This window comes from Dermacentor andersoni, chromosome 1, assembly GCF_023375885.2.
Source record: "Dermacentor andersoni chromosome 1, qqDerAnde1_hic_scaffold, whole genome shotgun sequence".
Classification (NCBI taxonomy): domain Eukaryota; kingdom Metazoa; phylum Arthropoda; class Arachnida; order Ixodida; family Ixodidae; genus Dermacentor; species Dermacentor andersoni.
This window is the reverse complement of record NC_092814.1, coordinates 229,841,810-229,858,260: the sequence shown is the minus strand read 5'-3', so window position 1 is coordinate 229,858,260 and position 16,451 is coordinate 229,841,810. Positions and strand designations below refer to the sequence as shown.

At 48.5% G+C, this 16,451-nt stretch overlaps 1 long non-coding RNA gene across 1 annotated transcript in view; it reads right to left on the bottom strand.

Moving 5' to 3' along the window:
- Positions 1-2,968: 2,968 nt before the first annotated feature.
- The window catches only part of LOC129380990 (uncharacterized), an 85,108-nt gene continuing 71,625 nt past the window's right edge, over positions 2,969-16,451 (bottom strand). Inside the window, exon 2 of the long non-coding RNA XR_008609222.1 lies at positions 2,969-3,839. This is a non-coding gene — a long non-coding RNA (uncharacterized lncRNA). The remainder of the gene's footprint in view (positions 3,840-16,451) is intronic.

Sequence of the window (16,451 nt, the reverse complement as noted above, 5' to 3'; positions counted from 1 at the left end):
GGTGGCCCAAAAAAGTTTTTGACCAATCACGGAGGGCTGATTGCACAATTGGAATAGAAAAGTTTGGAATAGTTTTATGTTATAGCACCCCTATAACAATGTCTTCTTTTCCAATCTCCTGACGTCACATTTACCTACCACCGATGCAAACATGGGACGCGAACCCGTAGCGTGGTTTGAAAGCCCAATCCAAAGCGCTCGGACGGACGGAAAAAACTTTAATGGAAAAAAGACCTGCGAGGTTGCCAGCCCGGGCTCAGGCCACCCGGGCATTGTGTGCGGTGAGGCGTAGCCTTTCCACCGCTGCCCGGGCCCGCTGGATAGCCCATAATTGGTCGTGTAGTTCTGAGCTAGTCAGAGCGCTTAGCCATCGCTCCTCGAGAAGGTCCGGTTCTATCTTGTCCTCTACGTATACTGAACTGATCTGTGTGCACTTCCACAAGATGTGTGCCATGTCTGCGTGTTCGTGTTTGCAGAGCTTGCAGCTTGCGTCTGGATATTATGTTGAATTTATTCTGTTTAAGTGTACTGGGTTTCGGAACGTTCTGATTTGCAATCTTCTCCAATCTGTTCCTTGAGACCTGTCGAGTTGTTTGTGGGGTTGTGGGTATGCTTCTCTTTGTTTCTTGTAGTGTGTGAGTATGTCGTGGTACGTGACCAGTCTGTCCCTGTCGTCTTTTATCGCTTCTTCGTCGTCGTCGCCTCCTCCGTCTTCTCCATCGCCTCCGCCGCAGTCCTTCCCCCTTCCCCGGGGGTTGCGGGGTGTTGGGCCGTCACTGTCCGTGCCGCGGTGGGTTAGTTTTCGCGCGACTCGGTGGGCCTTCTCGTTGAGGTGGGGAGGAGCATTCATGGTAACTTCTCCCTTATGTGCCGGGATCCATTTGAGGTATTTGGGTGTAATTGTGCCGTTCTTAAAGTCTTCTGCTCCGTGGTTCAGGATTTTGGCCGCCTCGGTGGAGACCCAGCCCTTTATGAAATTCCTAATAGCCGTCTTGGAGTCGCTGATTATTGTTCTGTATTGTTGCCGACCGCTGATTATAGCCAATGCGATTGCCGTTTCTTCCGCTGCCTCCGACGATCTAGTCCTTACGGAGCCCACAGTCACGCTCTTTCCTTTCGTGCATACGACCGCCATTGCGAAGAGGGAGTTACCTTTGTCAGCGCCGACACCACTATTGTCGTCCCTGTTTCGGGGGTACCGCGCGGCGTCTACGAAGAGCACCCCCTCCCGCGCGCCGTGGTTTTTGAGAATCGTTTTCGTGCGGCATTTTCTTCTCTCGACATTGTGCACGGGTTGCATGTTCTTCGGGATATTTTCCGTGTTAATTGCGGCTCGGACGTCTGGGTGAATCTGCATCTTGGGGCCGTTCATTCCGTGGTAGTTTATGCCGATCTTTTCCATGATTTCTCTGCCCACCTTGGTTCCGGAGAGTCTTTCGAGTTGTGCTATTCTCTGTGCTTCTGCGATCTCCTCCAGCGTGTTATGCACCCCGAGTTGTAGTAACCTTTCGTTTCTTGTGTATTGAGGGAGACCCAGTGCTGTTCTGTACGCTTTTCTAATGAGCGCGTCGATCCTGTCTTTCTCGGCCTTGTTCCAGTGGACGAATGCCGCCACGTACGCGACGTGGCTGATCGCGAAGGCCTGAATGAGCTGTACGACGTTTCTTTCTTTAATGCCCCTCCTGTTGTTGGACACTCTCTGTATTAGCCGAATGGCCGCCGTGACTTTCTTTTCCAGGCGTGTTATAGTTTCCGTGTTTGTTCCCCTGGCTTCGATCCAGAGACCCAGGACTCTAATCTTTTGGACCATGGGTATCTCCGTGCCTTTCCTCGTGGTTAATCTGATTCCCCTTTTGTGTAGTTCCGCTACGTCTCTGGACGGTTTGCCGAACCTCCTGGGGCGGTAGAGCAGCAATTCCGATTTTTCCGGCGAGCATTCAAGTCCGGTGCCCTCTAGATGATTTTCGATTGCCTCCACCGCCCCTTGAAGTCTGTTCTCCATATCGCCCTCGCTTGCGTCTTTCGTGGTCCAAATCGTAATGTCGTCTGCATAAACGGTGTGATTAATGTCTTCTATTCGGTCCAGTTTTTCCGATAGTCCGATCATGACGAGGTTGAAGAGCATCGGTGACACGACGGACCCTTGCGGCGTGCCAGCGCTGCCCATGTCCACCTGGATACTCTCCTCCTCGTCCAGTCTGATTCTGGCTGTTCTTCCCGTAAGGAAATTTCGGATAAAATTATACGTTCGTTCGCCCAGGCCGAGTTGCACGATTCTGTCGAGTATGGCCGTGTGCTTGACCCTGTCGAAGGCCTTCTTTAGATCAAGTCCAAGTATTGCCCTCAAGCCCCGCCCCGTGGTATCTATGACTTGCTCCTTTAGTTGTATCATGGCGTCTTGTGTAGAGAGCCCTCTTCTGAAGCCAATCGTGTTGCTGTGGTACAGGTCGTTTGACTCCAGGTAGCCGTTAACTCTACTCAGGCAAGCATGCTCCATCACTTTACCAACGCAGGAAGTGAGAGAGATCGGCTGCATGTTCTGTATTTCTAAGGGTTTACCCGGCTTCGGGATGAGTATCACGGCGGGATACCCGACGAATGGAAGAGGTCCGACGTGATACCCATCCAAAGCGCTCATTGTTTATAGGAGGACACACTATTTGCTTTCAAAGCGAATAGCATAGCCTACATTGTGCACTTTTTGTTATCTAATTGGCTGACACGAGTCGAGGAGAACACTGAAGTGGAGAGGGTGTAGGTGGGGCCGAGCCAGGACAGTGAAATCAGATAACCGGATGAGAAGGGTGGTGGCGGCGTCTTCGATTGGTCCACTTCCCCTTACTTAGCTTGCGGTGTCTGGTGGAAAATCGCGGCGGCGTGCAACGGAAGGTTAAAAATGCCGCTTAAACGGATCCTTAGGAAAGAAGAGTTGGTACAGCGATGCCGTATATGTGCCGAAAAAGCTCGATAACGTTACACTGCCACGCAAGATTTTTATTATACACAAATAAATCCATGCTCCCCGACAGCTCCGACTTGCAAGGGCCAGAGCGATCGGTGGGCAGCCATCATCTATTCCTTTCGGAACCGGGCACTGCCCGGCTATTCAGAAAAAAAACACAGTTTTGTTCGGCATATTAATGCATCTTTAACGGGTGCACGTCAGTCTGACCACGTGAGTTCTTGCGTTTTTATGACGTCTCGTGACAGACAGGCGAAGTGAGCGCAGCTCGAAAACCCTTGACCAATAGCAGAGGGCTAAAGGCGCAAAGACGTCGACTCAAATATTTATTTTTCTTTCATTTGGTCTAATCACGTATAATCAGTGTGCACATATTATATCAAATGGGGCGTTTTCGCGGTTTCTGTGACTTCGCGTGACAGACCGGTGAAGTGGGGGTGGTGCGAATTTTTTTTACCGATCGTGGAGAGCTTATTGCATGGAACTGGAATAGAAAAGTTTGGAATAGATTTACGTTATAGCGCCTCTGAATATCCAACTTTGTAAATAGTTACTCTTGCGGAAGAGTGCGCTCGTACACACGGGCTGTACGTTCTTCGTGACGCAACAAAAAAGCGGTCTAATGTGGCGCATACCTTCCAATTTACCCACGATTAATAAACGACAACAACAGGCACAAAGAGACGAAGACTACAGAACACATGTTCCACAGCGGTCGATCGAAGGCGACCTGGAATGGGCTGGCTGCCTTTCTTCCCCGACGGTCGATCCACCCCGAGGCACGTGAGGCATATGACTGTGGCTTGGACATGTTTCTTTCCGCTTATGTTTGGCTGCAAAAGACCGCCAGTCCAAACCTCTGCGTGGTGGCACGACGCTGAAAAGATACAAAAGGGGGAGGTTAAAAAAACAAAAAGGTAATAAAACGGCCTGGGGAGCTATAGAGGCAAGTGTGCTAGCTCTCGAAAAAGCCCGGGGGCAACGGAGAAACGAGCGAGAACAGAGTTGTGCCGTGCGGTGAAACCCCAAGGCAGCGTTTTGCGCCGATTACACCAACGACAGCGTGGTCTTCCTTTCGTTTCCATACGTTCTCCCCTGCCTTCCTCGAACCCCGCCCCCCCCCCCCCCTCCCTTTGATCTTGCTCGGACCATAACCTCATGTAATCCTTTTCTTCGTGTTTCCTTTTCGTAGGTGCCTCTGACTCGGAGGCTCAGCGCCTCTTAGCGGAGGCCTCTATGCCACACAAAACCACTGCCGAGCCGTAGGCTGCGAAACAGTAAAGCATCGTAGATACGCGAGCCAGTGGGAAAAGGTGAACCGGGAAAGAAAAAAAAAGGAAGAAGCTGAAGGGGAGTAAGTATGGGCCGAAGAGGAAGAACGATATCGGAGTAGGGGAAATGAGCAGAAATAAGAGGGGAGGTCGAGAAAGAAAAAGATAAATAAATAACGAGCACGAAGTCTATACGAAGAGCAGGAAAGGTGCAAAAGGAAGCCAAAATTGCAACCGAGCGCATCTTGTATTACTACTGGCGCTTCCCAAAGAGCTCGAGCGGCCGGAACAGGTTGGGGAGGAAACTGCCGGCAACGCGATGTCGTTGGCTATTACGATGTCCCCTTTTTGGGCGCTCTCACGGCCGTTACGGGAAAGGAAAGGCGACTGTTATGGCTTGGTAATGAGGACCAGGTCCGAGACTCCCTTTTCGGGCTTCCACTGCCGGGGCGCCCCGGTGTCCCGCGCAAGCGAAGGAAGCCGCGAGTGTTCGAGGCGCAATGTGCACGACATTGCGGCGGTCAGATAGCAGTGACGACACCCAGCAGTGGGAACACGGGTTGCCGCGAACAACCTTGGCAAGGGAATAGCGATAAGCGGGAAATGATGCGCCCTCTTTAGAGGAACGGTATTAAAGGCGGCAAAAAAATAAAATAAAGAAGGCGGAGTAGGGAAGGGGGAGACTTGAGTGAACTGCAAAAGTACCCCAACTTGAACTATACTCTTTCCTGACATTTTTTTTTTTTCACGTTCATATTTGAATTTTTTGCCCCTCTAGTCCTTTTTCAGACATCGTAATACGCGCACTACATCGTGTCCTTGTTATTTTCGTGGGGTTTCATTCTTTCGTTTCACCATTTTCCCCAGAGTTTCATTTCACGCCGCATACAGACAGTGCTGAAGCGGTACAACACCATGCTCCATTCACTTGTCCATTTTTAGGCCACATGCCATCGTGCGGGAGCGTCATTTTATCTCGAAGAATGGCGAAGTTGGCGGCACTTATGAGGATGGCGCCCACTGAAGAGAGAAGCGTCTTTTCTTTTTTTTTTTCCTTTAAATAATTTTACTCGGTATCCGTGCTTTCCCAATCAGCTCACGTGCGCGCATTTTCTTTTGTTCTTTTGTTTGTATGTCTCTTTTCCCTTCAATTTAGTGCATCAAGCTGCATTTATTCGCTTCTCCCTACTGGGAGTTCTCCGACAGGGTAAAATGATGTGGATTGATAAAAGCTGCGTACGACGGAGGAACTGGTGTACCGTGCTTATATAGCGATTGAAACACGATACTCGGACCGCATGGAGGGCGGTTTCCTCACCAGTGAGAGCTGGGTCTTTCTTGAGGGGCTGAGTGCATGTTACAAACAAACACTCTCGCTTTCGTGTGATACAAACAGCGCGCGCGGTATCCAGCGCCCACCGGTGTCGCAAGAAGTGTCAATCAGCCACGCGCGCCGAGTGTCGCGTTTCAATAGCTGAGCACTGAAACGTGTTGGGAACTCTGCGCACGCGTATGTATCGGCACTCGGTAGGTCATGTGGTGCGTCATCTCATTTGGTCCCTGTATGTTCCAGTGTGTCTAGGACTATACGCGGACCTGATTTACTCTCTTCGGCTGACTCCGGTACATTTTCCGAAGCTGTGACGTTTCCTATTGTTTTACATTTTTATAATTATTATTGCCATTATGGGAAGTAGCTGTCATCTTTATAGGGTGATTAACTTTTTTTTTTTTTAGAAGAAGAAATGAAGTAGAAACTGTGGTATATTGCCAGTAACATCTCGTCTTCCGTCAGGAGAGATTACATTCATGGTTGTTTTGTTTTATAGCTTCTGTGGGCTAACTTACCGTTAATAGTGGACGAGAGCTGGGCAACACCTGTTCGTGGTGACCAGCGAAATGAACTGCACTTCTTGCGCAACTGTTACACAGTACGCGCCGATGTAGCAACAGGAAGCCACTCGTTTAGGCACACTATAAAAATGAATAGAAAAGAAAAAGAATAGGGTGCGCGAAATCGCAGGTACATTTCCAGAAGCTCCCTGCTGTTATGCGACAAATGTCCACTACATGTCCTTTAAAATGTAAGCTATTCATGAAAACGTGGTAACGTTTAGTTTCGTCCACCCATCGTCGATCACGTGTGTCTCCGCTAGTTGAAAAGATAATTTTAAAGAAATTGCTCATTCGGATGAATAACAGGGGCTAAACCGTGTGGTTCTTAGGGTGTTCTTGAATTAATTTTCCCGTTAAAGCTTGAAGTGAAATAGCAAGTGACTCATTCTTTATAGAACAGTGAAAGCACTGACTGTATTGTTACATGTTTCAAAACTGAATGCACAACACTTTATACAAGAAAAGAAATGTGCTCGACGGTGGTGCAGGGAAACTGCAAAAGCGGAGCACGCATGAGACAAAACCGTGAGAACAATGGAGCGTAGACTTACCTCGAACAGAAAGCCTGCGTCATGTCTCATCTTCTACTTCACATCACTCCTATTTACGCAGTACGACCTGCTCAAGCTGATTGAGTGATATGTGATTGCCATCAGCCTACTAACTGGTCGAGCAAAGTACATACATCCGAATTTTAATGTTTAATATTTCGGTCAGCGTATGCCGCGTTTGAAAATGTAGTGAAAATCATATACAAAATGAAGCTTCGCCTCTGAGGACGCTACGCCAGAGTGAGCATTTTAGCACCCATAAGTGAGATAAGGGTATTTCTTTTCACAGAGAAGCTGTATATAGCTACCCTCCGGCGGTGACGACATCCGTCCCTCTACGCGTCGCGCCGACAGGAAAAAATGTTTGTCTCCAGTTTCTCGGGAATGCTCTGTAGCTCTCAATGTAACGTAGGGATCTTGGAAAAAATGTTATTCTGAAATTGGCCGCTAAGACGACTCTATCAATACGCAGAGTTTTATTTACTTGTCATAATTTGTTAGTTCACAGTGAAATTGTAAACGTTACAGAATTCCCGTCTGCAGTCAATACATGGCCGTCTACGGAGGGAGTACGGTTACAGAAAACGGCTGTAACTCATGTTTTATTGAAACTATCTCGAAACAAATTGTATGACAATTAGCCGCTAAGACGACTCTAACATTACGCCGAGCGTCATCGACTTTTTCATGATTACGTAGTTCACAGTGAAGTAAATATTGTTGAATTCCCGTCTGCTGTCAATACATGGGCTTCTATGGGAGGGAAACCGACAGCCCCATGTTTGTCCGCTAGAATAGAACTCTAGTCCTTCCAAGTTTCACTCAGCTAATTAACTAGGAAGTATGCTGAATCGCAAATTACAAACAAACGTGTTTTGTTTCGTGCACTCCTTTGACTGCGCTTCGGTGAACGCATATCGTCGCTCGCGTCAAGGCTAGGTTTAACGGCCACCTGCATCCTATACACACTGTTACCACCAGTGGGCGTTGTGTGTTGTGATTACGTTATAGTCACCTAGGCGACCCTACCGGCAGTTTCCACGGAGGTCTGGTATGGGCCAGACGCATGTTGAGCGTAATACATATATATAGATGCGTCGATTGAGGTAAAACACAGCACAGCTACGCTGCTCGTCCTTCTTCAAAGAGTGGAAGGGCTGATGCATTTTTTATTTTATTTTTTACAGTCGCGGTTATACAATTTAGCGCCCGTGTTTCGTAGGTGTGAGCGAAAGGCCGCGTTTTATATGCATTAAGTCTGTTAAAGAGAGGCTCCGAAGGTGCGGAACATATATACAGCGATGAGTGAAGCACTGATATAATAATAATGTCAACGGCTGCGTTAGTTTCACCTTCAGTCAAGCGGCCTTATACCAGGACAAGGCTTTGTTGAATTTTTCGTATCCACTATGTGCGTGACCAGGGCTCTTGTCGAATATAGTACTGGAGCCCCTGCAGAACTTTAGCAGCTACAAAGCCCCGAAGGTTGAGAAAGGCAGTGGTCTTTACTCTCTTCATCTTAGAAGCGTTGCTCTTGGTACATGAACCATTCAACAAGGCCCGCCGACAGACATTTCACGCATATGCGTCGTAACTTCTGATCGAAGAAAACAAACTTCCAGTGAGATTTATAATCGATGTCTGACTTTCAACAGAGATCAAACAAATATTTAGTACAGTGCTCCAGCCAGGGGTATAAATGCCTATTTTCTACAGTTCTGGCGTCGTCGTATTGTAGCATAATGTATGTCACGTGTTACTACCATATTCAGGCATGCTAGTGGCTTCCCTGTCGGCAGAAAGACCTGAAGCGGCCTTTTTACGAATGAGTAGCGCGAATGAAGAAATGTATACCGTCAACTTATATCCATGCGGCAAAGCCTTCATCTCGCCTAGCTGTGATGACTATGATTATAGCCTCAATGGGACCTAGCTATTCCCGGAATTACAGAGAAGGCAAATCATCCGTCCCTCACTCTGAAGCAACTGTCGCTGCTATGACTGCACCAGAGCTATGAAGACATATATATATATATATATATATATATATATATATATATATATATATATATATATATATATATATATATATATATATATATATGTAACTGTCGAAGTCGGAAGCACTGGAGTCGCCCGACGTGCAACTTCTGTATAGGGGCGAGAAAAACCATCCAGCACCTGCTATGTATCTGTCCCCGCTACGACGTCCAACGCCTCCTCTGTCCGGACAACTTTAAACCAACTAGACTCGAGACACTTCTCCGAGTCAAAGATATACTCGGACCATGGCCACATCCACCACTGGCCCAAAAAGAGATTCGGGCACTACTAGTGCAGTAGTTGAAGTGCACCGGTCTGCGTGACCGCTTATCGTGCTCGTGTGCACCCTTCCGTGTGCCCTCAGTGCTCACTCGCTCCCTCTTTTCCTCTCTTCAGTCCCCATTACCTTACCCCAGTGTAGGATAGCAAACTGGACGTTCGTCTGGTTGACCATCCTGACTTTCGTTTCCTTGCTTTCTTTCTCTCTCAGCGAGACACCGCTTCATTGTAAGAGTGAGCTAAACGCTGAAAGTGTTAAAGGCACACGTGACCCCCGAGACCATGGCTTGTGCCATGGTCTCGGGGGTCATTTGATCCCCGAGACCATGGCAATAAGTATCCTGCTTTGATCCATTTGGTTTTTGTGAAACCTTCGTCTTGCAGCGGACAAAAACTAGGTTGCTGCCGATGAGAATGCTGGCCGAGTTCTATCTGGTGTACCTTACTGCGATGCTAGTTAAAAACTGGCAACACGATTTTCTGTAGATCTGTCCGTTGTTTTTCTTATACCCTCGTCAGGCCACTTCCTAATCATCAGCTTCACCGTCAACATACGGCAAAGAAAAAGAAACCATCGCCTACAATCCTATCTGTAGGTTTCCAACTCACGTCTCTCTGGCAGTGTGTGGGGAGCTGGCCGTGCTAACCACCTAGCTTTCGCGCAACGTTTGGCAATTTGTGCAGCGTTTCGCGTGCCACTCAAACCATGAATGTTCGTATATATTTCGAAGGCCACAACAAGAACAACTGCAGTAGACGAGGACGGCGTTTTGCGCCCAGTGAAAGTGTCGAAGAGATGGTGGCATTGTCCGCGCTTCGAGTCTACTGCTGTCGCAGTAAATGAGTGCAGATCTGGAAGCATCGCCCAAGTCTTCAACAACATGCAAGTGCTATGTATTTTTCCCTTGTAAATTGTGGCGTAAGTGTTGCAGCGCAATGACTGGAGTGTATAGATTGTATTATAACGTTCGTGAGGCGTTTGTTTCACACACATTTATACGGGTGCTCTTTATGTGATTTACTTCTGGTTGTTTTGTGTGTGATATATCGTTCATGTGATTAAGAGGTCTCACAAAATTCATGCTTTATTGGTGTGTGTGCATGTGCGTGCTTATGTGTGCGTGCGTGCACCACCGGCAGGTTTCAATCAGTCGGTGAATCTTACAGCTCCATTAATGGTGCATGTATGCCTATTTATGACTGTATGCTCGTGAAGGCTTGTGTAAGTGCACCTTTAGAATGTAATAATATTTTTTTTTTCGTATTTTAGACGGCAGTTAAATGTTACCTTAAACGGCTCCATAAAGGGCTGCTCGTGAGATTTCTTTTTTTTCCCCACTTCGTAAGGCAAGTTGCGCTGAGAACACACGAAAAGATAAATACATTAAGAATGAGTATATTTCAACTCGCAACCTATGTCATTAAGCCGTGGATGGACACCCGTCTCTAGATTTGGCCAGACCTGAATTCGGGATAAATCCTTAATCAAATCCCGGACATTTCGCAACGTTTGCTCCTCTACATAAACACGCTTCCAACAGGCTGCCCGCTTATGTGCGCTTGGCCTTGAGAGTGCATGACTGCCCAATGATAAGTATGTTGCTTCAGCTATGCATCAAGACAAGTGTGCAAGCAAGCTACCTTTTGAAGGGCAAGTCGCCCAGGATACACTTTTTGACATGTGCAACCTATACTACAATGTTTGTCCAGCAGTGTTCCGCGGCTCATGCTTGCCGTTCGGACTCTTGGGAACATCGTTTCGAAGGCAAGTGCCCATACCTAGTCAAATGCGTCGCCGCGCTGCCATTACAATTTAATACATCTCTCCACTACTCAATAATCCTCGAGGTAATAATGCCATAATAGTTTCGAGTGTAAATATATATCCTCAATTTTATCTGATACATCTTTGTGTTCCCTTTCATTAGGCAAAAGTTGCCAGCTCACCTCTGTGCTCCTGTGACACCGCGACCTGCTGAGTCGTCCAGACGAAAGTAAACACCAAGCTTCCGCACTACATAAAATCCTCCACCTTAAATGCACACGTTTACGGTTGTCGAAAAGCGCACGACAAAACCACCGTGTCGTGGACCGACTGATTCCCGTGGTCAGTAAATAAACGATCGTACCATTCCTGTGCCTCCGGGCAAGGAAAATAAGAAGATTCCTTTATGATGTTGTATTTTGTTCCCGCGGTATTCCGCCTGTGTGCACACCAATGTAGTAGAGCGAGCCAGTCTGAGAGGGGCGTCCGGCATATGTGTATGTATACACAGCATGTGTGCGCGAATGGTAGGGTGTGGAACGAAGGGACAAGGGCGGGAGATACGGAATGAACGGTAGGAGCTTCCCACTCGTCGCGCTGTTGACCGCTTCGTTAGCGACGCTGCTGTTTATCGATAACCGACTGTGCGTGGACAGACGTTTGTGTGATCTCTGCCCAAGATACGTGCGCAGGTATAGAGGCGCTCGCTATGCTGGGACCGTTCGGCGCTGCTGTTTGCCATGTCCCGAGAGGTTTTTACGAGGCTTTGGCGATTCGCGGACTTGGGCTGTTCGTCCCGGCCGGAGTGGGCGCTGCCAGGGGTCGCGCAGAGGCTAATTGGAAGCGATCTGTTGCCTGCGGCAATAGAGGGACGTTCAGTTCGGCTTCAGCGAATGCCTTTGCTGCTGCTGCTTCGGTGGCCCGCTGTGCGGCTCGGTTGGGCTGTACACGCTCCTTCTTTCTTGGCCGCAAGCCGGCCGCTTGCTCGCGCGCGTCCGCGCGTGTGTGTCTATATAGAGACACGCGCGTCTAATGAACTGGACTCCCTTCAGTGGCGAGTGTTGCACTGGACAGCCATTCCATTCGTTTCCCGTCCTGCGACCCACCCGGCCCGTGTTGACCACGTATCTTTGTGTGTTTGCCCGCACGGTTGTTTTGCGGCAGTAAGGGACGATCTAGCGGGCCGTGCGTTTTATTTATCTGGTGTGTGCTCGTGCGCGCGCGCGCACTCATGTGTGTGTGTGTCTGTGTGTGTGTGTGTGTGTGTGTGTGTGTGTGTGTGTGTGTGCGTGCGTGCATGTGCGTGTGTGTGTGTGTGTGCGTGTGCGTGTGCGTGTGTGTGCGTGTGTGTTCATGGCGCGTTTATGCGAGCGAAAGTGGACTAGCACGCACCGCACAGCAAGAAAACACCCATCGATCAGAATGATTGATTGGTCTTCTCGGAAAAGAGCTGCAGAAAGACCTCGGGAACAAGCAGAGCTTTATGTGTTTCAGACGCGAGGGCATGTACATACCGTCGTGGACCGGCGGAGGTATTACTATGTAACGCGGAAGTTAGACACTGGACTGCCTTGTCACACAGTTATTAATCTCATACGGGATAGAGGTACATGGAACTAATCACTCCACTCGTGTTATTGAACGACGTGTTTACGCTATGCCTTCTTATGTAGCGTTAAAAGGTTATGTGCAGAGATCTCAAGGGCGTTTAAACATGTTTGATCCCAACTCATGTAGTCACCGAGTGTATGGAGAAGCTGGCATCATCATGCAACTGCCGCGGAGCTAATAGAGAAAACGAATTACTGAGTATTGCAAGCACCCTGATGTACAGAAATAATCTGAACTAAAGTAATTTTATTCATTACTCTTCAAGAAATTGCTCTTAACGTCTCTTACGGCGCGAGCCCGCGATCCCGCGTCCCCTTGTGTTCTCATTCGGGTTGACTCCTTTCATCTTGAGTGCAATGCATTGCGCTCCTGTCTGCGTATCTAAAGGAAGCTCCGTGCGTTCACACTAGTTTGACAGCCCGTCGTAACCTTTGAGGGGATTTTTTTGTTTTCTATGCACAAAAGAAAAAGAAAGTATATATTGTCGCAAAGCCAAAATTTTGCCCACACCAATGACCCTTTCATTGCCAAACCACTGCAGTAATGACGCAACCAGCCTAATTTCAAGCATTCGAGGAATATTAGAAAACGACGCTATGATGTCTGAAAGGAGCGTTATTATCCTTTATCGGTATTAATAGAAAGTAAGATGTGGTAAGATGCAATCATACAGGTAGAAGTCACCGTGATCCCAAACAGAAATATATACCCGCCCTCTTATTCATAGTTATACAGATAAACACAAAACTGAGAGTGCTACGTGAGTGGAAACAGCGGTAGCTGGCCTGACGACGTCGTTAACGAGGACAGCCTCTGTGATAGGTTGATCTCCATCTACGCTGTGTGCCGTATTCTCTGTGACATTTTGCATTTATTTTAATTTTTCGTTGAGGTGATATCGTTGTCATGACGCACGACAAGGATATTTATTTGAGCGCTGTATGGATGAACACAGAGAGAACCGACGAAATCCACATCAGCTCTCACTGAAGAAAAAGGTGCGATAAACATTCTGCTTATGAAAGCTTTAGTATTTTTCTTAAGAGGTGACAACGAGAAACATGTTTCCTGTACCCATTTCGTCGTGGCATTGCCCGGCGTTTTATCAGTACAAGGAGCGTGAGACATATTTAAGTGGTACATACCGATCGGTCATTGGCCGAAGTGACGTGTGACTGTACATAGCATAGCCGCCGCGCGACCATCACGCTGCCTTAACGTCGGACATACGTTCGATTGTGTTGCCACTTTAATGCCAAGAATTTTCAGTGTGATTGAAAAATCTGCTACTTCGATGGCCCCTATTGGCGTACATGGCGGCAATTCACGGTGGTCGCTTGGCACGTTTTGTGATGTGTGTGTTGTGGGTTGGCGGAGGATCCCCTTTTCTGCGCGTTCTAGCTCATGGAAGCGCACCCCTGCAGACGAACTTGGATCAGTATCTTCGTGCTCGTCGACAAAATACAAGACAGAACCATAACTTGGTGGCGCTGCGGAACGACGCGTGTATTGTACGCAGATAGCAACGCATATGTCTGCTTCGAACATGCAGCCCATTTTTTGTTCCACGAGAGGCAATCGTCCTGCATCTGTCATATAGGTGGTGAGGGTTGTGAGAATTTGCAACTATCTTGCAGTCCGCATACGTGCTCCGGCTCTCGCCGCCGTGAGGAATGCAGGCAATAAAGGTCATACATCGCCAAACACTTTACCCGTCTCAAGGAAAGTGATGCGTACAATTTACTTCTGCCTAGTGCGCGGATTCTTTTGATGTATATAAATGACTTGCAGAAGAGAATAAACTTTATTTTAGTGGCACGAAGAGGTCTGCAGATGTCCGAAAAAGAGATATTTCAGTGCTGCAACGGCGAGCGACTGACGTAGAAGCCGTGATTATGCGCATCGACGACAACACGACATACAGGCAATGCAGCCACGTGCTCTATAGCGGCGTCACATTGTAAGTAGTGCAATCGAGACGAACCCAAGTCGTTCTGTAATTCATCGACGGGGCTTTACGCACCGAAGCTACTGCTGGGATAGTCACTCTAGGCACGCCCTGCCTTAGCTCTGAGTAGGTGCCGTATAGCGAGGAGTTCTAGGTTATTTTTTAATGCCCGATTCTCAAAGCGTACTAAAGTACCCGTGCAGAAACGTTTTTCTTTTTTTTTTTACATTTCGCCCCCAAGAGAATGCGTCCATTTTGACCGGTAATCGAACCTGTAATTTCGTGATCATCGGAGAGAGAGAAGGATATAAGGAAGGCAGGGATGTTAACCAGTCAAGAGTCCTGTTGGCTACCCTACGCTGGATCAAGGGATAATAGGAAGCGAAAGAAGGGAGTGATAGAGAGGGGGGCATGAGACGTGAACGGACAGATCACCAGACGAGCGCCATATATAAGTTAATTCAGTGCGGCTTAACGCAGCACTAGTTTATGCCTGAAAGGCACCATGAGAGGACGCATACATGAGAAAGAGAGCAAGAGTATATGTACTTTCCATGTACATATACATATACATATACATATACATATACATGAGGGGTGAGCATGCAATATTATATCTGATTATTTGATTGATGCTACTACTCGTATAGCAGCGCTGTAAGGCTTGTTGCCAGGCTCATCTTAGCATTATCTAATAGCATTTGGCACTAACGCATAGTGATGACACTATAGGACTTTTTCTATTGCACCCATTTATCTCGCAGAAAAATTTCAAAAATCAGCGAATATCGTCCTATGCAACAACGAAAGAGGATCACCCAATGTCAAAAGTTTTATGCGCAGTTTCGCAAGCGTTATAAAAGGTTCTTTCGCTGTATACACAGTTGAGACATCCCAAAACGTCATCCCGAGTACGCTGTGGTAACCGCGTCCGCGTAACCCACGGTGGCAACAAAAGTAATTTATCGCCAAAGCCCAAGCTATAGATGAGGTCGGTGTTACATACCGCGCAAGCTGCATCCGCGCATGCATATGGCGACAGCCATGAAGTGGGTCACGTGGAATATGCGCGAGCTGGCGGCTTTATACAGCAGCTGTAACGAAATGAGCGGGACGCCATCCATTCTGGGCTGCCGGCACTCGACGCGGCGCCGCAGCGCGCGCCTCCTGTCTCGGGCGAACTTGTTAAAGTGTCACGAACGCTCAGCGGCAAATGGGGTTCTACACGCGAGGAGTCAGTCAGTCGTCCGGGAGTCGTTATGTTCGCCCGTTTGGCCCGTCCCACATTCACGCGGTTCTGGGAGAAAACGACAACGCGGCAAACACTCGTGGCAGTTGTTGGCCGATGCCACGGCTGCTGATGAAACCTAACCTACATCGCGGAGCTCCGCGTGGTTGACACCGCAAAGCCAATCGAATGCGACGCCGAGAGAATAAAAGCGTGTCGGGCACGGCGGCCATCCATCGAGCTTGGCCTGGATCCGTCCTTCGAGAGACGACAGCGTCATTTTGACTGACGGATCCGTCTGCAGCCAGCGAGACAGACCCGTTGTCCGCCGCTCCTAGCGCACCTGCGCTTTTGCCGCACACGTGAGAGTGTATACGCGCCGCCTGCACCGAAAGGACGTGCTCCTCCGGGCGTACGAGGCCTGCCACGCTCGATTGCGCGCTATAAGCAGTGCGACGGCAGCCTGTTGCTCTGTCTGGAGAAGGCGCCTCCGCCGCCGCGGCACTTGTGTCCAGCTGCAGCTGAGGCATTTCGCTGGCGACCTCGAAGGCGTTCGCTCTGTCGCCGACCTCGACGGTAGAAACTCCCGAGCCGACGGGCATGTTGAACGTCCCCGTGCCGATATTTATTTGTGCATCACGGATTTCCTCACATGTCGAACTGTATTGTAACCGAACTTTCAGACAGAGCTGATGCGCGGTTGGGATAGTGGTGCACTGCTTCACTTTGGAGGTTTGTTTCAGCGGAAGCTGCGTCGCAATGCCCTTGCGCACTGTGGATAAGGCGTGTGTGCTGCGACTGCACACCACTTGGATAGAGGGGATGAAACTCAGAGATACGGCATCTCTTGCGTCTGCGGCATGCACAACAAGGCCAGTATAGAGGCCTAGCGCACAT